At 51.5% G+C, this 27,791-nt stretch overlaps 1 protein-coding gene across 4 annotated transcripts in view; it reads right to left on the reverse strand.

Annotated features, from left to right (window-relative positions):
- The window catches only part of SNPH (syntaphilin), a 40,449-nt gene extending 18,649 nt beyond the window's left edge, over nucleotides 1-21,800 (reverse strand). For all 4 annotated transcript variants that reach the window (XM_059705782.1, XM_059705779.1, XM_059705781.1 and 1 more), the window contains exons 1-2: nucleotides 21,687-21,800; nucleotides 21,328-21,434 (exon numbers count right to left, since the gene is read on the reverse strand). The gene's annotated coding sequence lies outside the window, so the exon portion shown is untranslated. The remainder of the gene's footprint in view (nucleotides 1-21,327; nucleotides 21,435-21,686) is intronic.
- Between the last annotated feature and the right edge of the window lie 5,991 nt (nucleotides 21,801-27,791).

Here is a 27,791-nt window from a genome sequence, read left to right on the forward strand (position 1 = left end):
CAGCGTTCCCAGCAGCACCAGCCGCGGGGCCAAAGGAGGAAACAGCCCGAATGCCCATCGATGGAGGAGTGGCGGTACATTCATGAAACGGAACGCCAGTTAGTCCAAAAACGACGAGCTGCTGACGTGCCACCACGGGCACGGACCTGGGCAGCATGACGCTAAAGGGAAGGAGCCGAGCACAAAGACACACATTGTAGGATCCCGTTTATCGGAAATGTCCAGGGTGGGTGAATCCACAGAGACGGAAGGCAGATTAGTGGGTGCCAAGGGTCGGGGGAAGGAGGAGTAGCAAGTGACTTAATTGGTATGCAGTTTCTTTTGGGGTTGACTAAAATGTTTGGAAATTAGAGAGTGGTGATGAGTGCACAACGTTGGGACTATACTAAAACCCCGGAAGTGTGTATCTTTTAAAAGGGGGAATGTTATGGCATGTGAATTATACCTCCATAAAAAGCAAATGTGAAAGTCGATGTAACACATGTGTAAAATGAACATCTGCAGAAGGACAGGCATGGTCCAGGGAGGGAAGGGAGCTGCCCGGGGTGGCTCGGCAAGGAGCGCCAGGACAGGCTCGGACCACACTCCTCCACCCTCCTGACTTCGGCGCTTCCCCGCTGCTCCTGGCTCTGGTCAGCCTGGGGGAGACAGGCGCTAAGGCCGCCCCTTTGGAAGGCTTTGCAAATCCACTCACCCCACCTGGTCCTCACACGCTCCCCGTGGAGGGAGGCCAGGCAGAGACCGTTCCATCCGACCCATGGGAAACCCGAAGCTGCGGAGGTTGCAAGATCACTCAAGGTCAGACCTTGGGCGGCCAGGTCATGAGCACATGCATTTCTACTGCATCACGAAGGTCTCATGATAGGAGAGATCTGGGACACATCGCATTTTGCTGCATAAAAGAGAAAAAAATCTACTTGCCCAGGAGACACTCAGACCACGGTGAGGTGAGGGGGTTATATCCCTACATCCTGGCCTCCTCAAGCTTCCATAAAACCAGACATCACAGAAACAGGAGGTAAGCAGGGCAAGGAGGCTGCTAAAAAGAAATTCTTGCCCAGGCTGGTTTGGCTCAGGGGATAGAGCGTTGGCCTGCGGACTGAAGGGTCCTGGGTTCGATTCCAGTCAAGGACACATGACTGGATTGTGGGCTCAATCCCCAGTAGGGGACGTGCAGGAGGCAGCCAATCGGTGATTCTTTCTCATCATTGATGTTTCTATCTCTCCCTCTCCCTTCCTCTCTGAAATCAATAAAAATATATTTCAAAAAATAAAGTAAAATAAAAAAATAAAAAGAAATTCTTCACGTCTTCTCCCTGACCAGGGCAAGTCTCTCCTGCTCCTAAGAGTCAGCCACGCAGGCAAGGGAGAAGCCCTCCCTGTGAGGACCACCGTTTCCAACTCTTCCAGCAGCTGCTGCGGCCCAGGCTTCAGTGCCGGTGCTGGGCTAGGCCACGGAGGGACCCTCAGCTCCCCTGAGCCGCACCACATGGTCCCGCTTGGTGACCTGGGCCTTAACCTCTTTCGGTCTCAGCGGCCTCATGTATTCAGTGGGAATCACCTCCTGACCCTGCCCGTCTCGTCAGGATCCAGCCCAGGCAGGGTACGGAGGGATGGGGGAGTTCTTGGACAACTGGAGGACCGGATACTTCTTGCTATTACTACTGCCATCTCTTTTAAAAACAATTTTATTTTTATTGATTTCAGAGAGGAAGGGAGAGGGAGAGACAGAAATATCAATGATGAGACAGAATCATTGATCGGCTGCCTCCTGCACATCCCCTCCTGGGGATCGAGCCCACAACCCGGGCATGTGCCCCAACTGGGAAAAGAACCATGACACTTAACCACTGAGCCACACCGGCCGGGTACTCCTACCACCTCTTGAGGGGATCTCTCTTTTCTTCGGAGATAGCACTGGCTTCGCCCCTCAGGGTAAGTCAGAGCAGGCCCAGGGGTGGCTCTGAAATTCCTGGCACCTTCTGCCACACCGACTGCGACTGCGGTGGGCGGCCCTCCAGGGCAATGTCTGGCAGGCCTCCTGTGTGGGGAGCAGCAGGTGGGACACTGGTTTCCGTCCTCCCACCGCCCAGCTCTATGCTAGGGCTGCCTCTCTGCGGAAAGTGTGGGGACGGGTGGGGGACAGGGACCGTGGGGCGGCCCTAGCGGGCAGCTGCCTGGCCAGCAGCTCCTGGCAGATGGAGGCCCTTCAGCGACCTTGGCCGCAGCATATGCTTCCCTGGGCTTCCTGGCTGATAGAGCTGTCAAGCCTCAGCCTGGCTCCTCAACCTGCTCCCGAGGTTCCAGCTCTAGAGCATCATGGAAGATGGAGAAAATGGGGCCTCCATGTCTGCGGATTCCCCCTTTTCCCCAGATCTCTGTCCTGGTTCTTAGGATCCTTGAGTCGGCGCCCTCCCTGCTTTCACCCCAGGTACCAACAAGGGCTAACACACTCTCAGAATTCTAGAATGGAAAGCATCTTGGGTGGGTTTTGTCACAGTCCCTCATTTCAGGAGAGGAACGGAAACCTAGAGAGAGCGTGTGGTCTGTCTGGGGTCGCACAGCAAGTGGGTCAGAGCCTCGCTGGCACCACAGCCCCGCCCCTCACTTGCATCTGAATCCGGGCAAAAGCTCCACAAAATAAGAGCCAAGGGCAGCTTTCTGAGTAAAGAAGTTGGAGGGGAAGCCTAGAGCTAAGACGGGGAAGTCTCACCAACTTTAAGGCAGATGGCAAATGACCGTAATAAAATATACATGGATTCCGGGCCCAGGAAGAAGGGGAAACCACAGCCTGACCGCAGACACACATGGCACAATGACAAGGCTCAGATTTGACTCCGAGCTTCCTGGCCACCGATGCAAAAAGAGAAATTATGCCCAATCTTCTTGCTTTCTGGGTTAAGGGGGAACGGGAAGTGGACCAGCTCTTTAGGAGAAATAAAGCCCTCCCTAAAGTAAAAGCGAAAAGAAGTATTGTTGCATGGGATTTGCTACAGGGGAGGAGGGGCTGGGTACACTTCATTCCTGTGGCCACACCAGTGCCTAGTACACTACAGACCGTCATGCTGCTCCAGCCAGGTTGCCTATTGGGAACCTGCAAGGAGGGCCCTAAAATAGAGGAGAGATGACGCCCTCAGAGTTCACCCAGGTGGCCCTGTGTGTGCTGTGGCCTGTGTGTGTGTGGTCTGTGTGTGTGCTGTGGCCCTGTGTGTGTGCTGTGGCCCTGTGTGTGCTGTGGCCTGTGTGTGCTGTGGCCTGTGTGTGCTGTGGTCGGTGTGTGCTGTGGCCTGTGTGTGCTGTGGCCTGTGTGTGTGTGGTCTGTGTGTGTGCTGTGGCCCTGTGTGTGTGCTGTGGCCCTGTGTGTGCTGTGGCCTGTGTGTGCTGTGGCCTGTGTGTGCTGTGGCCTGTGTGTGTGTGGCCCTGTGTGTGCTGTGGTCTGTGTGTGCTGTGGTCCTGTGTGTGCTGTGGTCTGTGTGTGTGCTGTGGCTCTGTGTGTGCTGTGGCCTGTGTGTGTGTGGCCCTGTGTGTGCTGTGGTCTGTGTGTGCTGTGGTCCTGTGTGTGCTGTGGTCTGTGTGTGTGCTGTGGCTCTGTGTGTGCTGTGGCTCTGTGTGTGTGCTGTGGCCTGTGTGTGCTGTGGCCTGTGTGTGCTGTGGCCTGTGTGTGCTGTGGCTTGTGTGTGCTGTGGCCTGTGTGTGCTGTGGCCTGTGTGTGCTGTGGCCTGTGTGTGCTGTTCTTTGCGGACATGAGGTGAGGACTCGTGGAACACAAGGGCACATGTGGCGATGTATCTGATCTGCCGGGACCACTGCCCCTATCCATGGAGACCGCTCCCGGTTCAGCCTGAAATCAGAAAGCTTCTGTGTTCCTAGGAATCCAGAACAGGGAACCACATAAACTCACTCATTCATATTCTCGCATTCATCTCCTCTCTCTCACCATATTCATTTCTTCCTCACCCTTCCCCTCCCCTCCTGGCATTTCATGACCATCTAGTTCAACTGCCGCATTTTCTAAGCAGAACAGAGGACTTGCCAAAGGCCACAGTGTGAGCCACAGGAGCAGGGACAGGCTGCGAGCCAGCTGACTCCAGTCCCACCAACCACTCGGGGTGCGCTGCCCTGATGGAGCAAGTCTCCTCAGTCTCCTTGAAGTTCCTGGGGGCTCTGCACGGAGATACGAGCCCAGCTCATCCGACCGTTCCGCTTTAGCCCAGGGGCCATGCAGACCCCATGTCAGCACCTTCCCCTCTCCTCCCAGATCCTCTTTCTTCCTGCAGCTGCCGGCGTCTCGGCCACCCTGAGCAGCCGGCTCCTGTCCGGCTGATTTCCAGTGGCCCTTCCCAGGTCCAGCTGAGTTCGCGTGCCTTCGCTAAGGTCCAGGGCCTCCCACAGGCCCAACACGGCTGGTGCTTGCTGGGAGAGGGTGGGTCATTATAAACCCCTCCCCTGAGAAGCCTGCGCTCAGGCTGCCCCACACCTTAATTTAGCTAAAGCGAACATTTCAAAATGTTTTAAAAGGGAGATCTGTAAAGATCGATGTCCTATTTATTTTTAATCCTGACCTGGGAATATTTTTCCATTGATTTTTAGAGAGAGTAGAAGAGAGAAGGAAAGACAGAGAAATGCTGATTGGTTGCCTCCTGCAGGAGCCTGACCAGGGCCCGGGCTGGGGAGAAGCCTGCAACCGAGGTATGTGCCCTTGACCGGAATTGAACCAAGGACCCTTCGGGCCGCAGGTGGACACTCTACCCACCGAGCCAAACCTGCTAGGGCTAAGTCCTATTTAAAAAGCCCTTTGTCACAGAGCGGCCGGCGAACCTAATAGAAAGAAATCATGGCTTTGGGCTCAAATATGCCTGGATTTGAATTCCAAACCTCACGCCCACCACCTTGTGACAGTGGGACGCCCTTCACTTCTTCAAGCCTCGGGGTCCCTGTGAGATGGGGCCGATCACAGCTGTGCGTGAGCTGGTCATGACTCGCGACAGCACAGGCTCAATGCCCAGCAGTGAGCTGGCACGGGGGAAGCACTCTGCACAGTGGTGCTTGTTTATTCACCTGAATACAGTCTGATTCCTAATGCTCTTCACACACACGACATCCCAGCCCACTCCCAAATCTTAGCCTGAAATATTCTCATAGTTAGTATCTAAAGGGTCCTGGACCCCAGAACCATTTATACTTACCTAGGTCGGTTGGCACCCACAAAAATCACAACCCAATCATCGCCTACTAACCAACAGAACTCCCGGGCGTTGCCACTTCCATCAAACAGAGCATCTTAAAATGAGTATGTCCAAAACATGAACTGGTGTGAATGCGACGCCACCAGCCCAACGGCCCCTCCCTGGTCCACGCCACCACCTCTCTCCTGGGTGATGCCAGTCTCACCCCTACAACCTCTGTGCATTAGTCAGGGATCCTTCAGAATGTGAGTCAGATAACGTCACTCCTCCGCTCAACTCCTTTCCCAAGGGTCACATCTTGTTGTCATGGTTAAGGGATAGTGAAAACTCTTGGATTGGAATAGAAGCCAAAGTAACGAGAGCCCTTCTCTCTCTGACCTCGCCTACCCTCCCCGTATTCATGCTGCTCTAGCCACTCTGCCTCCGTGCACACCCCCACTCGGGGCCTCTGCACATGCTGTTCCCTCTGCCCAGTGTAGTCTCTCTCCTTTCCGGTCTTTGCTCCAATGCCACCTTCTCAGGGAACCTCCCTTGATCACTTTATCTAAATTGCAACCCCAACTCCCTCTCTTTCTTCCCGTGCTTCATTTCTCCCACAGGCCTTAGCAACAGCTAATATATTTATATATTTACTTTGCTTATCGTCTCTAACACATAAGCTCCAGAAAGGTAAGGCTATCTTCCCATTGTGTTCTTCATTCCCGTGCCCACACCAGTGCCTAGGACACCACAGGCCTTCAATAGATATTTGCTGAATGAACATGTAGGCCTACACTCATCGACGTCACCACCCAAGCAAGTGCGAGCATCTTAGCAAATAAAAAAAGGGACAAAAAAGCTTTGTTAATATTATTATAGTGTTCTTTTAAAAAAAATTCTCACCCAGGGATATGTTACTGATTTTAAAAAGAGTGGAAGGGGGAGAGCACGCGTGAGAGAGAAACATTGATGTGAGAGGGAAACATCCATTGGGGATCGGTTGCCTTCCATTCGCACCCTGACCCAGGGATCAAACCTGTAGCCTTTTGGTGCACAGGATGATGCTCCAACCACCTGAGCCATCCAGCCAGGGCTTATTACAGTCTTTTTAATTTTTATTATTATTATTTTTAAAATACATTTTTATTGATTTCAGAGAGGAAGGGAGAGGGAGAGGGAGAGGGAGAGAGGGAGAGAGGGAGAGAGGGAGAGAGAGAGAGAGAGAAACATACATCAATGATGAGAAAGAATCATTGATTGGCTGCCTCCTGCATGGCCCCTTCTGGGGATCGAGCCCACAACCTGGGCATGTGCCCTTAACCGGAATCAAACCCAGGACTCTTCAGTCCACAGGCTGACATCTATCCACTGAGCAACCTGGCCAGGGCTTATTATAGTCTTTTTCATACAGAGTCCTATTTAGGTGGCTGTCTCTCCTACTAGATTAGGAGCCGGAGGGTTTTCGTCAGCTCTGAAATGTCAGCATCTCGCAGGTGTTGAGTGCTAAGCTCTTAGTAACTGCGTCTTAAGGGAAGGCATGAAAGCACCACGGTTTAGAACTGCCAGCAGCTAATCAGCGTATTGCCAGGCACTGTCTTGTTGCTCCACCTCTGTTCTCTCAGTCCCCCCTTAGGTCGCCCTCACAGGCTAGAGGTGTCCTCTCTGTTATCCTCGAGAAAGCTCAGGCTACAGAGACCATGAACCTGAACGAAGGCACATGGCAACTAGGAGAGCGGAGCTCAGAACGGATGCCAGCTGCCCCTCCAAACGACACCCGCACTCAGAACAGCCGGTCAGTTCCGCCACCAACCCCGGAAAGAGACGAGAGATACACAGCTGAAACTCATGCCGCGCGGGTTCTGTATCCGTGGATCCACCTCCTCCCCGAGACTCATCTGTGACCCTCCAACCAGCGCACAGCTCCTGCACAGCCCTCCTCGGACACGTGCTGAGCAGTGGGAACATCTGAGGTGGAACAAGGCGACCTTCTGGTTCCACCTCCAATCCTTCAGCAAGCTTCCTTTTGGCAGCCTGTTAATGCCATGTTTGTCGCACGTCTGTGTGTTTTGTGGATTTTGCTGATTAAAATGGCCCGGCCTACGGGGTGCTGAAGTGCTGTCCAGTGTTCCTGCGCACAGAGGCCTGTGCCCGACAGGGAAAATGTGTGTCCGATAAGCTTCACTCAGGTACGAATGGCAGTGCTGCTGGCGTGAGTTCAATGTGAATGAATCAACAATCTATTAGGAAGGTGTCTTTAAACAGAAATACACATAAAACAAGGTTAGGGATCGATCGTTGATGAACTGTTGTGACCAAAGGCTCACAGGAGCCTAGCCCTGTACTCTCCCTCAGGGGCACTGGCTCAATACTCACTAGTTCAGGGGTTCGCAGCGGCTTTATAGAACATAACTATTACCAAGGATGGGAATCGACGGTGCTGCGCACACCCATCCAGGACACAGATTTGCACACAGTACGTGGAGTTGTGTTTGTGTACAAGTGTGCACACGTAATCACACTCATTTGTTTGCTCTCCACTCTGTGTACCAAACACTGCCGTCAGCACCGCAGTCCCCTCCGAGGGACAGGATGACTACTGCGTGTGAGCCCAGGGGGCAGACACTCCTGGATTCAGCTGGGAGTTCTGTGCCTCAGGCCAGTCCCACTCAGGGCCAATTTCCTTGTGTGTTCACTAGTGGCCCGGTGCATGAAATTCATGCACGGTGGGGAGGTGTCCCTCAGCCCGGCCTGCACCCTCTTGCAATCTGGGACCGCTGGCTCCTAACCGCTCACCTGCCTGCCTGATTGCCCCTAACCCCTCTGCCTGTCAGCCTGATCACCCCCAACTGCCCCCCGCTCGCCGGCCTGATTGCCCCCTGTCTCCTCCCCCCCCCCCCCACCAGCCTGCTCGCCCCCAACTGCCCTCCCCTGCCAGCCTGATCGCCCCTAACTGCCTCTGCCTCGGCCCTGCCACCATGGCTTTGTCTGGGAGGTCTCCCGGTCTAATTAGCATATTGCCCTTTTATTAGTGTAGATGAGGCTAATCACTGACAAGACCATAAAGGGATGTCAAGCTGCTGAGCACAGTGTCTAGTGCACAACGACCCACTGGCACGGCTGGGCCAGCGGTCCTGGCAGGCAGCAGCACGGCCCTTTCAAAGGCCTGTGTATTTGCCTAGGGCGTGAATGGGGCCCGGAGAGCCAGCCTCTTCCTCCTGGGCTGACTGACCTTCCTGCTCTCGCAGGCCTGGGCTTCATTTGCCCAGCAACACCTCCAGCAGGATTTGTAGCAGGAATCCAGGAAGCAGAGAGGCCAAGCCAGATGGGCTCAGAGGCGGGCGCCTCCAGAGGTCAGACGGGCAGCCCCTAGGCCCTCTCGTGGCTGCAGACCTGCGTGTGCACATATTTTAATTTTAGTTCTCCTTTATAAGTGGAGAGATTTTATATTTGAATGCGTCCAGGTTTCTAGCTTGTCTTACCAACCCAAAGACCCCGCAGCGCGTGTCTCGTTCCAGCTTGGAAAGCCGGCTGAGGCCGAGCAGAGGCTCCTGTGCCAGCATCTCTTGGGCTTACACCGGGGCTGTTTGGGGAGCTGCCGAGCACTGGAGTCCGGAATCGCTTAGCTAGTCAACCCCGTCTGACAGGGAGAGGGTCTGAGCTCGGGGAGGGTGGCACCGGGTAAGTCAGTGGCAGAACTGGGACTCAAGCTCTAAGCTTGCAGTGCTGAATTTGGGGTGCTGGGATGCATAAGAAGGTGGGGACACAGAACAGGGGCCTTGGGCTGAGGGGGACACCCTGTTCAGGAAAAGGCTTCTGGTTTGGAGAGGTTCAGCAGAGAGCACCACCTGGGCTGCAGTCAGCAGAAGGGCTCTTCTCCCCGCCGCTGGCGGACACCGACCTCCCCGCTCTGTAAGAGAAACCCCAGCACGGGCTCTGCGGACACAGTGCTCTCAGGTGTCCCTCCCGCCTGCCTTCCCCGGAGCAGCGAGAACTGCATAATCATGGGGCCCCTGGGGTGGTGTGCAGAGCAGACTGAGCATGAACTTTAGCCTCCGCATCTGAAAAACAGGGCTCCGGTGGTGAAATTCAATTAGATGATGCATGTGAGGAGCCTGGCACACCGGCTCCTCACATGCCCAGGGACACGGGCTCCTCTCCCTGATGCCACAAACCAGGCCCAGAGACAAGTGAATAATTCACCCTGAGAGGGTCATGAACGAAAATGTGCCCCTCAGCTCTGACTGGGCATTTTTAAAATGTTAAATATGCTTATATTTATAAAAGCAGCTGTTACAGTCTAAAAATAGCACGTACCTTTTAAACAAAAAACTCCAGTTTTGCTACTTAAAGATAAACCACTGGCCCTTCTCGATTTTTTTTTTCTAGGCCTAAAAAAAAAACTTTTTTCTTTTGTGTGTGAGCGTGTGTGTGTGTTTCACACAGTTACAGCCATGGTGCACATGCACCTCTGTATCTTTAAAAAATGTAACATGGTTTAAGAATTGCCCCTAATACGGTATATGCTTTATAAAAAGTACTTTATGGGCTGCATAATATTTCATTTCACGGGTCCATCAGAGTTAACATTTAGACTTTCTCCCTATCAAAAAGAATGCCTTAACAGATATCTGTGCATAAGTACGTTCTGTATTCAGAATGGTCTCCTCAGGAGGGGTCCCCGTGGATTTATAGGGTCAAAAAGTATGAAGATGCTGCCGACCGCTTCCCTAAAGGGTTGAGTGGCCGTTGACAATGCTCCCCCATAATATGTGTACATCAGCTGTGCCTTCCCTCCACAAGACCGTAGGCGTTCAGCCTGGCCTCCTAAAAGGCAGGGAGTTCAAGCTCAAACACAAGACTTCACCAAGGTGATGGTTCTGTGCCTCTCCATCCTCGGGGCGGGGATGGGGGGGGTGGGGGTGGGGGGACCCGGCCTCCTGGAGAGACCTGGCTCAGAAGCGGCCCAGCTGCAAGACGGCAGCGGCTCCCCAGAGCGCCTTCCCTCGATAATTACAGCACTTATCTGCGGGCGGCCCTGGCAGGGCCATGTTAGTTAATATTTACCAAGTGTCCACTGCGCGGGGCCTCCTCCCTCAGCCCCTGTAATCGAAGCCTGGTCAGGAAGGGCAGGCCCAGGAGGGCGGAGTCTCTGTGCCCAGCGCAGGGGAGGAAGCCCAAGCCGGGTTCTGAAGGGTGGCTGCAGAGCTGTCTGCTGTCTGCAGGGGAGACACGAGATTCAAGGCAGGGGCAGGGGTGAGCACCGCAGAGGCACGAAGAGGGAGGAGGACAAGGGGTGTGGGTAGACCAGACAGTGTGGGGGCCGCAGGGGAGCAGGGGGGAAGGCTGGCAGTGCCACGTGAGTCCCCAGAAAAAGGCTTTGGGCAGGACAATGACAAGGTCGGGTCCACGTTACAGAAGGAAGCCCTGTACCAGCTCTGCTGGGAATGGGCTGGGAAGAGACGAGAGGCATCGGAGAGCTGAAACGGGAGTAGCGGAGGGAGAGGAGCAAAGAGGGAGTCAAGGGAAGTTACGGAGGTCGGCTCTTCAGGCCCAAAGAGATGGGCGGTGGGAACGTGGAGGGGAGAGCATCATGGTGGTGCCCAGGCCCCTGGGTGGGTGGAGTGATGGACGCTAGTCACTGTCCACTCAGTGTCCAGCCCCCCTCTCCCCATTTTGTTCAAGGGTGGCCACAGAGCCAACCTAAAGCACACGACGGTGGCAGCTCTGGCCCGTGCACCGTAAGCAGCAGCGCCTGGGCCGGTGGCCCACTGCCTGCGAGGCCGGAGAGGAGCGGGCGTCGCGCCTTCAGGGGCTCGGGGCCTTCCCAGGTGCCGAGAAAGCGCTGGCCTGAGAGCCAAGGCCTAGCAACGCCCGTGGAAGGAAGTCAGGACCTGCTGAGAACCCCCCCCCCCCCACTATCCAGGGAGAGCCCCACCATCGGTCGCCCCTGGGACACAGCAGACAGAGCACGGCGGTGGGAGCCTCTGGCTCACAGGCCCAAGGCACACTCCACCTCGTGGTACTTCAGCGACCCCATTTGTAAAATGGAGATACATCCCCCCTCCGCCCCCCCCCGCCCCGCCCCCCCCCCCCCCCCCACACACACACAGCTGCTGTGACAACCTGACCCCGGCCTGCCTTGCGAGCTCTGGCTCTCATCACACAGTCTTCTCGGCCATCTTCTCCGAGCTCGCTCTGCGTTCGCCTGTGTGGTGCCCTCTGCCTAGAAAGCCCTTCCAAGCTTCTAGCTCCTTATCTTCCAAAGCCCAGGTCCAGCCGGACGCCCAGCAGAGCTCACAGGAGACAGAGGTCGGGGCTCCTCTGTGGGCCCCGCTTCTCACACCAACAGGACACAGGCTGCTTACACACATCCCACCTGGGGACCACGAGCCTCCATCTTTTGAGGACTTCTAAGCGCCCCCCGCCCCCACCTCCGCCCGCCCCCTCACAGCTTAAGCAGCTGGGCTGCTGCTGGGAGCTGTGCAGGGCCGTGCAGAGGGATGAAGATGCCCTCAACCAGGCTCTACACAGCCCAGAGCAAAGCAGAGAAGGCTCCCAGCACTGGCCCAGCCACACCCCCGACCCAGCCAGTGTGGAGCTCAGTAAACCTTCTTTAATGAACACAGGGCTTCCCCTCCCGGGCCTGTGATGGCAATAGATGGTGCTTGAAGTTGGGATGGTCAGCTAGAGGGGTCCGCCCTGGCCTCTCCCCCACAGGAAGGCACTGCTGTGCCCATTTTATAGACAAAGTGAGAGAAACTCAGAAGAGTGACCTGACAGGAAGAAAAGAAATTCAGGCACCCAGCCCTGGGCCTGCTCCCTCTGTGCTGTCTTTCCATGATTCTGCACGTTAGTGGAGAAGAACTGAATCCAGAAGCAGGAATCTCACAGGAAGCCAGGCCCTCTCTCACACCTGCACGTTCACACGTGCACACACATGTGCACACTGAGTCGGAAACTCCCACAGGGCCCTCTAGGCAAGACACAGACTGGGAGAAAATATGTGCAAAATATATACTTGACAAAGAACTTGTATCCAGAATGTATAAAGAACTGTTACAACCCAATAATAAGATGACCAACAATGCAATGATTGAAGATTTAAAGGTGGGCAAAATACTTAAACAGTCATGTCACCAAAGAAGATACATGGATGACAAACACACAAACGATGCTCAACATCATCACTCATTGAAAAATGCAAATTAAACCCACAGGAGATGCGACTACACACCTGTTAGAATGGTTAATGTTAAAAAGACTGACCGTAGCAAGTGCTGGCGAGGAGCGGAGGAGCCGGAGCGCTCGTACACTGATGAGGGGAGTGTAAAATGCTACAACCACTTGGGAACTATTCGGGCAGTTTCTTAACAGGTTAAATATATATTTACCGAATAATTCAGCCATTCCACGCCTAGGTATTTAGCCAAGAGAACAGGGAAGTATATGCCCACACAACAACTTATACACAAATGCTTCCTGCAGCTTTATTTATAAAAGCAAAAAGCCTGGGGGGAAAAAAAGTCCAACAAATGAAGAGATAAACAAATCAGGGTTTATCCTTCCATGCAATAGAATACCACACAGCAATAAAAAGACATAAACTATTGATATACACAACAACATGAACCTCAAAATAATTATGCTGAGTGAAAGATGCCAGACCAAAAAAAGAGTGCTTACTGTATGATCCTGTTTCTATAAGATTCTAGAAAATGCTACATAATCTGTAGTAACAGCAGGTCAGTGGTTGCTGGGGACGCGGTGGGGGAGGGAAAGGCACAAGAGGGAGGAAGTACCAAGGGGCAAGAGGAAACCGGGGGATGATGGAGGCGTTCATTATTAATCGCGGTGATGGCTTTGTGGGTTAGATGCTATGTAAAAACTAACCGAATTGTACACTTTCAATATGTGCAGCCTGTTGTGTGTTGGCTATCTACATACATAAAACCCAAGGGCGGGATAACCAAACAACTGAACAACTGGTCGCCATGATGTGCACTGACCAGCAGGGGTTGTGTGCAGAACATGGCAGGCATTGGCCGCGGCGGAATGGTGGAGCAAGTGAGCAGGGGCACCAGACCAAGGCAGGGCACCAGTCGCTGTCATCGAGGTGAGCCTCTGGTGGTGGTTACTGAAAATTCTTTGCTCCTATGTGCCATGGTCCTGCCCAGAGCTCGCACCCACTGCTGGAGCCAGAGCTGCTGCTCACACCTGCTGTCGGCACCCAGCTCCAGCCCCGATTGCTTGGCGCCATCAACGGGTGCGAGGAGCAGCTGCCGGCCCTGATCACCCCTAAGGGCTTCTCCACCTTCCCCTGCTCCTGAGGGGTGATCGGGCAGCAGCCGCCGCTCCGGCCCTGGCCCCAATTATTCTGCACTGTCTACGGGTGTGAGCTGAGCTGGTGCAGTCAGCGCATGGGAACAGTGGTGGTGGGAGCCGGGCTGCCAGCAGACAGGGGACCGGGAACTGTGGCGGGAGGAGCCGGGCCGGGGCGTGGAAGATGGGCCAAGACCTGCCCCTGTGCCCACCGCAGCCTCATGGCTCACAGTTCCTTTCAAGGTGCACAAATTCATGCACTGGGCCCCTAGTAGTTCAATAAAGCTGCAACACAGAGAAGGAGGGGCAGGGGAAAGAGAAGCAGAAGGAGCAGCAGCAAGCAGGGTGAGTCTTACTTAGGATGCCAGGCACACACACAGACATACACATGTGTGTTAAGGATGAAGCTGCCACCTGGCCTCTAGGGATACTTAAGTCTCTCAACCCAGGATTCTTATCGGCTACTTTTCATTTGCTCACTTTCTTTTTCCAGAGTACTTCCTGTGGGCCTGGCTTGTGCTGGGCCCTGGGATTCAGCGGTAAAGCAAACAGTCCTTGTCCTGGGCAGTTCATTCCATCAGTCATGGCATAGCCTGCCCCAAATTCAGCCTGAACATTTAGCCACGTGCCCCAAACGCCCCAGCTGGCTCCCTGCTCCCTTCGCAGGACCTCTCAGAGCTCTTCCTGGACCTCATTTTGCTTCTAGCCTTGCCACCTCCGGGGAGAAGCCTTCAATGATTGCACTTCTCCAGCAGAAACCTGTCTTTTATCTGTGAACACACACCCAAGCCAAACCTCAACTGATTTCTAATAACTGACTAATGAGATCTGAGCCAAGTCTGCACAGAATCACAGGAATTCGGGGTGGGGGAGAATCTGAAGGTTTCAAAGCCCAACATCCATCTGTTTGAAGCTCAATTTCTCTGACCCAGTTTGAATACCTCCAGTGAGAGGGGAGCTCACTACCAACTGAGGATGCACTGGGTCTTTGGAAAATTAGAGAAGTTACAGTTCTTTCTAACTGTGGATGGAAGGGCATGGCATTTATTAAGCACCTACTGTGAGCTGAACCCTGTGCAGGGGGCTTTGCATATGTGGGATTTCTACTCTGGCTTAATTCTTATGCCAGCGGTGCCCTAAGAGGCTGGAGCTATGATTATGATGCCTGTTTTTACTGCCGAGGAAACAAGGGCCAGAGAAATCAAGTGACTCGCCCACGTCACAAAGTAAGTCCACGTAGAGACCGAGGTGGCAGCCCAAGTGTGTCCACCTTCGAAGTCCGGGCTTTCTGTCTCCGACCGCTCAGGGCAAAGGGCCTGCCAGCGTCTAGATCTGGAGCCTGGTTTCCTTCACCTGGATGCTGACCTCTGGGATTCCTTACCATGACCATCTCCTGCCAGTCCCGCCCAATCTGAGGCTCCTCCTCTCGCAGGCACAGAACCCTCCGAGGGCTTTCCGAAGGGAGTCAGCCCAGGTACCAGCCAGCAACCCCCACAGCCACCCTCTCACACAGGTGCTATAGGGCTAGTACCTAACATTCGGAAGGCGCGCAACCCAATGGCAGCTGTTACTACTATGTCTCTGAGCCAGGCGCCGTTTGTATATCTTCATCAGGCTGAACAGCTCCCCGAGGGCAGGACCACACCTTGGCGCCCGCCTCAGAGCAGACACCCGGGCATTCTGGTGGAATGAATGGGTGTAAATACTTCTTTGCGTTCCCCACTGAGGCTGGGATCAAGCCTTACCACGGAAGGTGCTTGATGCATATTTGATTAATGGGAGCCGCAAAAGAGAAGCTGTCATTAGAGGTTTCCATCGGAATCCCAGAACGCCCTGCAACCTGTCCGTGGGCGTCCTCCCGCGAGTTCGGAACTCCTCTGGGGCCATTCTCGGAGAACGCTCGGGGCTTCCTCCACAGCCAGATCCCGACACCCCCTCCGTGGCGGCCGCGTGGCAGAGCCATGCAGGTCCGGAGGGGCTGCTTACCGCCCAGCCCTCACCACGACCCCAGCAGAAGGCGGCGGGACCTCGGCCGCAAGGCCAGCCAGGCTCCAAGGACAGGAACTGCCCCCCACCGAGCAGCTGCCAGAGCCCCCCTTAGGCCACCTCTCCAGGCGGCTTCTCTGCCAGGCTCCCCGGGCCGTCAGCCAAGTTCCCTCTTCTGAGGCTGCCGACCAAGCTCCCAAAGACCCAGCGGTAGGGAAGCCCGGCTGGTGCCAACTTCAAGGGGGCACAGAGGTGTCTGGAGGCCTCGGTCCCTAGAGACTCGATCCCGACAGTGCTGCCCAAAAGGGAAGGGGCACAAACAGGGCCTTTGACGCCGGAGGCCCAGACGCAGATCACAAGCTGCCAAAGAAACGTGTTCCCAGCCTTGCAGACAGGCATGCCCCGGCCCGGGCGCCTTTCCGGCCTCCCCTCCCTCCCTGACCTCATGCTCAGCTCACAGCTACTGAGCTTTAGTGTCCGACACCCGGCACTTGACATTGCAGGACACGAACCGATGGACCAGCACACTCATGTTCTAATATGTGCATTTAAAAATATTGACCACGTTTTAAAAATCAAGAGATGTCACGAAGGAATATCCAGATTTCTGTTTATGAATCAGAAGATCTGGCAACACAGGGCCCAGGAGGCGGCTGGCAGCAGCCTCTTTCAAGCAAGCCCCTTTCCATTTGCCGCAGTCCCCACACAGCCCAGCCTGGTTTGCCTCTGTGGACACCTGGGTTGGAGGTCCCCGGCTGTGCTTGCTTTATGGTGGCACACAGGCCTCCTAATGACCCTACGAGGTGGGTGGCACCGTTTCCCCATTTTACGGATGAGGAAACAGGCTCTGGGAGAAAAAGTCACTCGGCCAGGATTCGAACCCAAGCAGCCTGACTCGAGTCAAACACAAGGACACCCGTCTACGGCAAAATTAACGGACAATGCAGTGTTTAGTAAAGCAGAATGCATTCAATTTGAAGAAGTACTTCCCCCCTGATATTATACGGCCTTCTTTCTGTGGGAGATGGAACTGTTAACATGCTCTTTCTCTCACTATGTGGTAGTGATTGTAAACAGAACTCTCACTGCCCTTTGAATGTCCTTAGACGGCAAAATAGAACGCTGGCTAACCGAGGACAGACTCCCCAATGTACCGATGTTTGAAATCTGAGGCCGGGGACCGCTGCTCTGCTATGAAACCTCCTCTCCCAGGAAGACAGCCTGCTTCGGCGACTGCCTGGCTCAGAACCCCCAAACCGCCTTATCTGCATCGCACCCGCATCCTATCACCGAAGAGGTGGCTTCTGAACTGAGCCTTTCCCAAGCCCCGTCCCTGCAGCAAACCCACAGAACACTTGTTCTTGCCTCTTGTGATATTTATCTCATTCTTCCTCGGGTTACAGTTATCTGTATCCTCTCCACGCCCGTGCCCCTAAAGTGGTTACAGAACTGAAGAAAGAGCGGCTGAACTGTCAGCCAGTGGGAGCTGGCGAAGCCCTCAGAGACCACCTCTGGCGCTCACTTTGCAGGTGTGGGGAAGCAAAGGGCCTCGGCGCGGGCCACCCAGGGAGCTGCTGGCAGAGCGAGGCGAGTCTCCCAACTCGGCGCCGGCTCTTTCCACTGCACCAGGCTGCTTCCTAGACACTCCCTTTTGGTTGACTCAGCACCTCAATTCGGAGGACAGCGCTGAGCATGTGACACATGCTTTGTAAATATCTGTCTATTAAGAGGTGCAAAGCGCCCAGGGAACACAGGCCTCTCCCTCTCCAGGGCCCTCAGTCCGAGCTTCATTTCACCCGCGTCCAACCTTCACTCAGTGTGAGCTGCCCATCAAATGGAGAAACGGCCCCTCAGGCCCCTGGTGACCTGGATGGAGAATGACTGCGTGCAGCTGAGAAATGCCATTCCCGCGAGGCCGGAGTTATGATCCCAGGCTTGCTGAGGGATCGTGGGTAAATGCCTTCACCTCTCCAGGTGTTAGGTGCTGCAGACAGGAGGGATGGTGAGAACAGACGTGAGGAAGATTATTTCCAAGAGGAATTTCAGAGTCCCGCCTCCATAAGCACCGGAGGAGGGAAAGCTTTAGGCCCCCCTGGGGCACACGGGTAGCTCCACTGGAAGGGTGCCACACAGTGGGCTTGAGCTGTCCCTCGGATGTCTGTGGCTACTTTTTGGGTTGTTGGGATCAAGAGTCAACGAGAGTTTAAAACTGTTTGGAAATATCCTAAGCTGGGTAGAACATTAATCATCGTCCTCACCATCATCCTCGTGCGTAAACTCAATGCTGAAAATAAGGAGCTGACAATGGTATCAGCTCTCTAATGCTTTCCTGGCCTCTGAGCAGAAAAGACCACCCCTCCCACCCCCAGGCCCATCATAGCCCATATCAGGATTATCAGTTCCTAGACGGTTTATCATACCTACACGTTTAGATATTTGTCTCTTCCGTCAGCTTCTTAAAACTAAAGATCAACTCTTACTCTTTCCTGTATCCCCTGCACTTACCCCGCAGGTAATAAATAACAGATGCTGATTAATGTTTCTCTGGACAAGGAATCCCCTTCACGCCTATTCTGGGACAAGGTGGCATTTAGGTCTTTTACAGCCAGTAGATTCATCCAGTCCTTTTGTGGGACGGGAGCACCGACATTCAGAGGAAAGCTGGTTTACCCAAAGCTGCTCAGTCAATGAGAGGGCACAGACTGAAAGCAGCTCTTTGACTCCCAGGGCAGCGCGCTTCCAGCTCAACTTTCTCAGGTTTCACAACAAATTCGCCGTGTAACTCTGGGCAAGACCCTTTGCCTCTCTGCCCTGACTTTCTCACTTGTGAAATTGGTAAAATTATGGCGCCCACATAACGGGATTTTCTGAGGAGTAACTGAGTGCCCCAGTGTAAACCACACAGCACATAGGAAGCCTGTCTGTCCTGATTGCCATTCATTCCGGGCCATTCTCCGTGGTAAAGGGCACCCACCACCCACCAGCACAGCAGAGCTCACAGTGAAGGAAGGCTTTTCAGCACCGATTTATGCACGTTTCCACCCAGCAAGTCCTCTGCAGTAATCACTTCAGGGAAATACCTTTCCCTTCTCCAAACCGCGGTGTGCACGTACAGCGTACACACACGCACAGCAATGACAGCAGGTCCGACGGGGGGCAGTGAAACTTTTGCAAGAGCATGCTCTTTCGAGTCAGGCGGACCTGGTGTCAGATAATAGTTCTGCCCCTTCCAGCTGTGCAATCTGAGGCAAGTCAGTCTCTCTAAGCCTCAGCCTCATCCTCTCTCAAACGGGTATGCTTTTTAATGAGAATTACATGAGATAGGGAATGGTCTGGCACTCCATCAATGATACTGAGAGCAATAACAGTCCCCATTTTTACTTAACAAAATCCACTTAAAAATGTCAGAACCTTAGGGATGATGTAGTCCAGTCCTCTCACTTTATAGCTGGAGACCCAGATCTTGAGAGGAGGTGTGATTGGCCCAAGGTCACCCAGTGAGGTGGTGGAATGAGACCTGGGACCTGGGTCTCCTGGTTTTCTACTGTGCATCCATTTTGGCTCACTTGATTCTGCTCATCTGCCTCTACCCCACAAACACAGCAAGTGGCTGGACTCACTCTCTTCCCAATCCTCTTCCCTTCATATTCATCTTCGCACCACCTGTTTGCCAACGACACCCCTCTCCCAGGCACAGCTAGCCCCTTTAAACCTGACTTGAGAAGGTAAAACCGCTGTTGGCCACTGGCAATGGCGATAACAACAGTATTAACAACAGAAGTGACAACCAGGAACTTGCACAATGCCCTGTACTTAAAAGTGCCTCACCTACACCATCAACACATTCCCCAAACTTCTCCCTAACCCAGTTGGCTCAGGGACATAATTTCCTCCATCTTCCTGAAGACCTACTTTGTGCCTAGCCACAGACCAGAGGTTGAGGACATAGAGAGGAAAGACAGGGCCTCTGCCCGGAGGATGAAGGCAGGTGGAGACACCACAACTTCTTTTGACCCAAAGGGTACAGCAGCCAAGGCCCTGCCCCACCCCCTGGGGCGCTGTCTTTATCATGCCATCAAGAGGCAGAAGGCATCTGTGGAATAGGCTGGGGAGAGAAAGGGTAAGTGCAAGCCTGGAAATTACAGCAGGGAAGGAGATAAAGAATAGAGAATCTGGACACTAAACACAGGAAGGAGATAAAGAATAGAGAATCTGGACACTAAACACGTGACTGGCTCGTCTCAGGGAGATTCTAGTAAGAGACTCCCGAGAGGACAAGGGAGCAGCAGGGGGTCCACTTGAAACCAGGAAGCTTGGTCCCCACCCCCTGCTGGCACACAAGCTTCTGATGCTTCTGTTCCCTTAGCGACTCTGCCCTCAGATGCCAAGGTTTTCCAAACCCAGGGCCGGGCTATCTATGCCTCTTTGGGACCATCTTTTGCTAAAATGATGTCATAGCCCTTGCAGTGGGAATGTGGCTTCCTAGGCCCTCAGCCCAGCAGCCCAAATCACTCCAGCATCATTAGCCCCTGGCAGGGACACCTCCACAGGGATGTAGAAGAGGCTGGCGGGGTGGGGCGGGTGGGGTACCAGGCGGAGAGAAGAGGACTAAAAGCAGCTACTCCTCGTTCCTCAGTCTATCTCCCAGCTTCTGCGTCTCTGAAAACCTACTATGTGCCAGGCACAGGTACAATTCTAAGTGTTTCCTTTAATCCCAACATCAACCCTTTGAGACGTGTGCCCTTCTTCCCGATTTACAGATGAGGAAACTGAAGCTTGGGGAAGGGAAGTGACTTGACAAAGGTCACCCTAGTGACGGCACAGGGATGCCAGCAGAGGACTGCCTGGTGCCTCCGGTTCCACGAGACCCACAAGGTCAGGGTTTCACTTGAGAAGTCCAGAGTTGAGAGAGATCAACCGAGGAAACCCCAATTATTTCATAGACTCGAGTTTGAATCCTGGGTTGCTTTAAGAGACGGGTCTCCTGCCACGTTAAAGCTGCTTGAGTGGCATATTAACATTGTACAGACCATCTAATCCAACTCCTGCATCGAACAGATGAGCAGACAGACACCCACGCCTGGAGCATTTTAAAATGGCTACTAGTCGCCTACTAGCAAGCTAAGGGGCCAGACCCCAATCGCTGGCACTTTCCCTACCCCACCCTGCCTGCAGAGACCACTGTCTTCTGGGGAGCAACTCCAGCTCATCCCACACCACCCGATGGGCAGAGAAAGCAGAGGAAACAGGCAGTGAGGACCCAGGCCTCCCGGGCGGAGGGAGGGAATACGGGGCTGCTCAGGCCAGTGGGAGCCGAGGAGTGGAAGGAGGGGGCATCCCACCCCAGGAAGCTCCAGGGAGAGTGGGGCCGGGACCTCCCGTTAGAGGTCACGGGCATGTTCCCCTGATCTGCTGCAGGGCCCGGATACTTCTCAGGGGGATATGGGAGGGAGGCCGTCACTGGTACTTGACCTTGGGTTGGGTGTGGGGTTCCAGCCTTCTTCCACCCCCAGGGAGCCTTGCTCCTCCTCCAAGAGGAAAGAAGCGAAGTGTTTGCCAAATGCTGGGAGAGGAAGACAAACAGCGATGCGGGGAGTCCCTAACGCCCTCTTCCTCGCCCACCTGGGGCATCTTCCTTGTGGCAATGAGTCTCCTCTAGTTGTGAATTTCACGGTGGTGGCGGTGGTGGGGGTGCAATGAGAAGGATGTAGGGGAAGGAAGGGAGGGTATGAGTGAGTCACAGTTAACCCCTCCTCGGCCGCTGCCCTCTGCGGATTCTACCGCAGCGAGCGGCCCCCGCCCGCCACCCGCCGCGGTGCAGCGCAGGGGCCCCTCCCGGTCGCCGCGGCCTCCTCACCTGAGTCCGCTCGCCCTCTGCGGCCGCGCGGGCTCGCACCGCTCCGGCCCGGCTTGGCGCAGCGCCTCTGCAGTCGCTGCTGCAGCTGCCCGGCCGCGATCAGCAACCTGCGGCGGCGGGGAAAACAGACAGACAGGTGCAGGTGAACGCGGGCGGGGACCCCAGGCCGGGGAGCCCCCGGCCGCCGACAGCTGGGCCGCCGGCCGGAGAGCTTGGAGGGCGGGCTGCCTGCCGGGCGCCGGGCCCGCTCCTCCTGGCGGTGCGCGCCTCCCCTCCCCCCACCCCTCACCGGGCACCCCGGGCTGCGGCGGGCGCCGCTGGGGGGTGGGCTCGCAGGTCCCCGGAGACCCTGTCATCACCTGTGGAGGCTGCCATGGCCTCGGCTGCCCGGCCGGGGCTGCCGAGCTGCTCTCCGGAGCCCCTGCTGGAAGCGGCTAACTGGGCGCTCGCCGGGGCTGGGGCTGCCGGGAGGGCGGGGCGGGGAGGGCGAGGTGGATGGAAGGGATGAGCCAGTCGGCGGCTCGCCGGCAGCTGCGTAAGCGGCTGGTCTTCACTTTCCTTCTTAAAGAGATAGTTGGGCCCTTGCTCCAGAGGGCGTGGGAGCGGACACGCGAGCACGCAGAGCGGCGTCCTCTGCCACCTGCACACCAGTCTGTACTGGGCGGTGGGGCATCGCGGAACGTGCGTTGGGTCGCTAAGCGGCTGTGTGACCCTGGGCGAGTCCCTTAACCTCTCTGGGCCTCAGCTTTCTGCTCTGTAACATGGGATGATGATACCCATCTGGCTTCCTGGCACACGGTTGGCTTACATGAAATAAACATTTTGATCTGAATTCCGTTAGGAACATATTTCACTCCCCAAACCAAGTATTTCTGAGTACCAGGGTTATTGAATGCAAACTGCACTTGGACTATTACAAAAAATGATAGCAAGAATCTTAAATATCTGAAAACGAACATGTTTTTTCTTTGAAGTTAAGATGGTGATTCATTGGAAAGGTGGAAAGAGAAACAATCACAACCTAAAAATAAATGTTCATGAAACTTTTCCCCCCACTGTCTTCCATCACTATCACGGGGGAAGCATGGGGGGAAAGTCCAGGAAACTGGATTGTCTGGCTCACCCTTTCACTTCTGGCTATGCAACAAGCGCTAGCTCCACAAGAGAGAAGTTAACTCACTCTCTGGGCCTGGTTTCTTATGTGGCTCATGTGGGAAGGGGGAGCAGTGGGCAAGGGCTACCTCCTTTTGAACCAGCCCTAACTACCTGACCAGTCATGCCTCTGCTCAAAACCACTCCTCACTTCCAGGACTGTGATCAAGTGTCACTGTTTCAAGGAGGCCTTTCTTGACCTCCCTACCTAAAATAACAACTCCCTCTTCCCCTCTCCCGCTGCTCTAGTTTTGCTGCATTTCGACATCAGCTGATGTGTTGTTTATTTACTATTTGTTAGTCTGTCATTAACACCCGCACCCCCCCCCCCCCAGAATGTGCACTCTATGTTTTATCTATAGAATAGTGCTTAGCACATATTAGGTGCTCAATAAATATGATTCAGTGAATGAGAGAGCAAGCGCACATTGTGCCAGGCCCTAGTCTTCTCTAAGGACACTAGGTCATTTGCCATCCCGGTCTCTTAAGTCCCTAAGTCTCTGTCTACTGGTGGCGAGGCTGAACTCGGTACCCTCTACTCTCTACCCAAAGCTGACCTTTTCAGAAGAATTTGTAAAGTTACTCCACGGATTTTATATTGTGACTCTGCACTACTGTCCTGGTTAATATTTCTAATGTACATGAAGAAATAATAATTAAATAAAATACATGTTCAATTAACTGTTACTTTTCAAAGTTAAGTCTTTTTTTTTCTCCTCCTCCCTCCTCTTGTAGTTGAACCTTGATTGCTGTTGGCACATCAATGGAAGTTATATAACCCCCAGGCTGGTCAGCTGCAAGGACTGGCCGCGACCACCCTGGAGGATCAGCTGTGCAAGATCCCTCCCCTCGGAGCAGGACTTACTTCGGCAGGGCTTTGGTGCCCACTGAGCCTGCCTCTTAAGTGTGTCGCTTGCAGAAGTGGTTGGCTAGTGCTTTAATGCGGTTTTGTTGCAGGGAAAAAAACAGGTTTGGAGTGGATCTTTTTTGGTCTGGCCAGTCTTGGGTGGGTTTTTGACTTCATGCAGGAAAGATCTCACAATATGAGCCCAGGTGATTTTGGGAGTACGTCTATTAAAGCTGAGGACAGTGAGACAAAGGAAGGTCGTAGGGTAGAAGAAGCAACAGGAGGGAGCCCAGGCGGCACTCTGTTCTTACTCTCTAGGAATGTTACAAGAAAGAAGTGAGCCGCGCTGGGCTGAGTGAATTCACTGAGAAGTGTAAGTCACAGTGAGGGAAGCGAGTCTAGGCAGGGCTGCTTTTAGCTCACTGGAAAGTCAGAGGAAAGCAGGCCTTGGAAACAGAATCAGGGTGTAAACCTGGGGCGAGCTGCCACTGCCTATTGCTCCCCTGGTGGCAAATCTCATGGGAACCCTTAGAGTTTCTAGGAGAGAAAAGTAAAGACGTACACCTGAGAGGGAAGAAAGTTGTGGGCGTGCTCCAGAGAGAGCCCACCTCAAAGTGAAATCTTTTTCTGTAGCTCTGATTTGTGGTAAATCACTCTACAACAATGCCTATAATTTTGCAATAAAGGCCTATAATTTTTTTTGGCATTGGTTATTTTCCCCCTGCTATTCAATTAAATTGAATTCTATCAGATGACCATTATTACATTATGTTTTGTGGGAAAACATGTAGAGCATTTGTAGCAGGAATAGGAAATGGTAGTGAAAAAAGCCATGTGAAAGGTGGCCTGATGTCTAAAAAAAACACCGATTGCTATATTAGCAAGTTAATTGATGAAATGTTTTATCTGCCCTAAGGCCCACCTAAATTATGTAAATGACTTTTTTACACTTAAAGTAAAATCAAAGGAAGCCATGTGTGTTTTTTTAAATCAGGAGATAATTTGTGATCCTCATTAAAAATATACCTTTTTGTCTGACCCCCATGTATTTTTGCTTGGTACTTAGAAGACTAAATTTCCCAGAATTCTCCACAAGGAATTTCTCTAAAACTAGAGTACTTTCACCCACAATACTCCCATCTGGAATGGAGTTAGGCAATAAATAATTCTCTCCTCTGCATCATAAAACGTGATTAAAAAAAAGAACTAGTGTTTAGTCATAATGTAAATTGCAAAGGAGGATTTTAAGCATAAAGCAAAATTGCTCTAAAGAAATCAGTAGTTTTGTTTTGTACTAATTGGGAAATACTTCAATTTGTTTAGTTTCAAAACAATTTTGATTCCACTGCTAAGCACACTGCTCCCACTGAATGCCGTAATACAACCTGAACAAAATGCAGAGAGCAGCTACTTGAGGAGTCTGAAGAGAAAATATTAGCAGGCAAATTAGGGAAAAAGGCCACTGAACTAGTGAATTCACCATTTTTGTTTCCTCTGGTGTCCCCTGGCCTGGTTTCAAGGCAGCCAAAATCTGGAATTTAGGGAATAAACAGAGATAGCTCTCAAAGAGTCTCCCTAGTTCTGACTTGAAGATCAGGAAAGGAGACCCCTTGATGCTCAGGGTGAGAGGGGGAAATAATTGTTCTTTTCTGTTTTAGTCTCTTCTCCATTGTCTCATGACCCAGCCTCCAAGCAATCCTGCAGTGGTGGCTGTGACAACAGGGACCCATAGGTGCCTGAAACTCGGAGGGAGGAGAAACTTCTCCAATCAGAGTAGCTGTGGTCCTGGATTACTTACTTAGCAAACATATCCTTCAGAAATAAAGGTGATGTAAAGACATTCTGAGATAAAGAAAAACTAAGAGAACTCATTGCCAGAAAACCTGCTCTGAAAGAAAGAAAGAAAAAAATTTTTTAAATAATATATTTTATTGATTTTTTACAGAGAGGAAGGGAGAGAGATAGAGAGTTAGAAACATCGATGAGAGAGAAACATCGATCAGCTGCCTCCTGCACATCTCCTACTGGGGATATGCCCGCAACCCAGGTACATGCCCTTGACTGGAATCGAACCTGGGACCTTTCAGTCCACAGGCCGACACTCTATCCACTGAGCCAAACCGGTTTTGGCAAAAGAAAATTTTTTAGTTAAAAGGGAAATTATATAAAAGGAAACTTTTGGAACATCAGGAAGAAAGAAAGAAGGACAATCACAATGGTAAATATCTGGGTACATTTAATAACCTATTTTTCTCCTCTTGAATTCTTTTAAATATGTTTGACAGCTGAAAGCGAAACTCTCAACATTGTCTGATGGGGTTTCAATGTAGTGGATGTAAAACATAAGACAATTAATTGCAATACAAAGGAGGGAGTATAAAGGAACTTATATGATACAAGGTTTCTACACTCCACTTGAAGTGGTAAAATATTGATTCTAAATAGAATGTGAAAAGTTAAACATGTGTTCTGTAGTTTTTAGAGCATCCATTTAAAAATATAACAAAAGATATAGTAAAAATCAGCAGATAAATTAAAATGGAATTCTAGAAAAATGTTCAAATTTTCCAAAATAAGACAGGAGCAAATGGTAAACAAACAATAAAATGGTAGATCTAAACCCAAGCATATCAATATCAATATGTGGTTTAATGACACATCAATTAAAACAGAGATTATCAGGATGGATAAAAATGACTTAATTAGATGCTAACTACAAGAAACTCAGTTTAAATATAATGATATGGGCAGGCTAAAAGTAAAAGATGGAAAAAGATATACCATGCAAATACTAATCAAAGGAAAGCTGGATAGCTTAATATGAGAAAAAGACTTTACAGGCAGAGAGAAACAAATACCGTAAGATTTCACTTACATGTGTAATGTTAAAAACAAAACAACCGAAACCATTTTGGCTCAGTGGATAGAGCGTCAGCCTGAGGACTGAGGGGTCCCAGGTTCGATTCCAGTCAAGGGCATGTACCTGGGTTGCGGGCACATCCCCAGTGGGAGAGGTGCAGGAGGCAGCTGATCGATGTTTCTCTTCCATCGACGTTTCTAACTCTCTATCTCTCTCCCTTTCTCTCTGTAAAAAATCAATAAAATATATTAAAAATAAATAAATAAATAAATAAATAAATAAAATAAAAACCAAACAAACCAAAACAGAAACAGATTCATAGATACAGGAAACAAATTGGTGATTACCAGAGCGGGGTGGAATGGAGGTATAAGTGAAATAGGTGAAGGGGATTAAGAGGTACAAACTCCAGTTATAAAATAAGTAAGTCATAGGGATATAATGTACAGCATGGAGAAGGGAATGTAGTCAGTAATATTGTAATAACGTTGGTGACCAAGACTAACTCATTGTGATGATCATTTTGTAACTTACAGGTATACCAAAAAATGTATACACACTTTAACAGCTGATAGGTCAATTTCCAAAACAAAATGTATTTTAATAAACACTGCTTTTATAATTACTCAAAGTGTACGTATACATTTTTTGGAACACTCTATATGTAAATATCAAATCACTATAATGTACACCTGAAGCTAATAGGATATTGTATGCCCATTATATTTCAATTTAAAAAGAAAAGAAAAGAAAGACTTCAGAGCAAAGAAGATTACTAGTGATAAAGAGAACCATTATACAGCAATAAAAGGGCCACTTCACCAGGAAGACATAATAATTACAAATGTGAATGCATCTAATAAAAGAGTTTCAAAATACATGAAGCGAAAACTGTCAGAACTGAAAGGAGAACTAGACAGATTCACAATGACAGCTGTAGACATGGACACTCCTTTCTCAGTAACAGAAAATAAGCAAAGTGACAGGAAATAAGCAAAGATGTAGGAGAACTGAGCAGCACTATGTGCTACATGTAACAACTTGGACTCATCTCAAAGATGTTACACTGAGTGAAATAAACCAGTCTCCAAAAGATTTTATACTGTATGATTCTATTTACATGAAAATGGAAAAATAAAAAATAAAACTATAGTCATGTAGTAGAGTGGTTGCCAAGAGTTAGAATGGGAGAAAGATGTGACTGGGAAGGGATAGCATAAGGCAGTTTTTTGGTTGATGATACTGTTGGCATCTTGCTTGTGGTGGTGGAATCTACATATGTGCTAAAATTGATAGAACTGTGCACCAAAATGAAAAAGTCAATTTTTCTGTATATTAATTTTAAAAAGAAATTTTAAAAAGGTATTTTGACATATAAATCTTATAGATAATATACTCGAAGAAGCCATTTAGAATTTAGTTTGTAGCATAACAGTATTTTAGAGAATATCACAGGCTTTTTTTTACAGTATAGTATGGAGCTCACAGAGCATTATATGAAAATTTCCTAGCAAACTCCAAATAAGAAAAAAAATCATTTTAGTGTAAGAAATGCTTAATAAACACCAAGTAAAAGAACATTTATTTTTGTAACCTTCACTTGAA

This window comes from Myotis daubentonii, chromosome 8 (assembly GCF_963259705.1).
Source record: "Myotis daubentonii chromosome 8, mMyoDau2.1, whole genome shotgun sequence".
Classification (NCBI taxonomy): Eukaryota; Metazoa; Chordata; class Mammalia; order Chiroptera; family Vespertilionidae; genus Myotis; species Myotis daubentonii.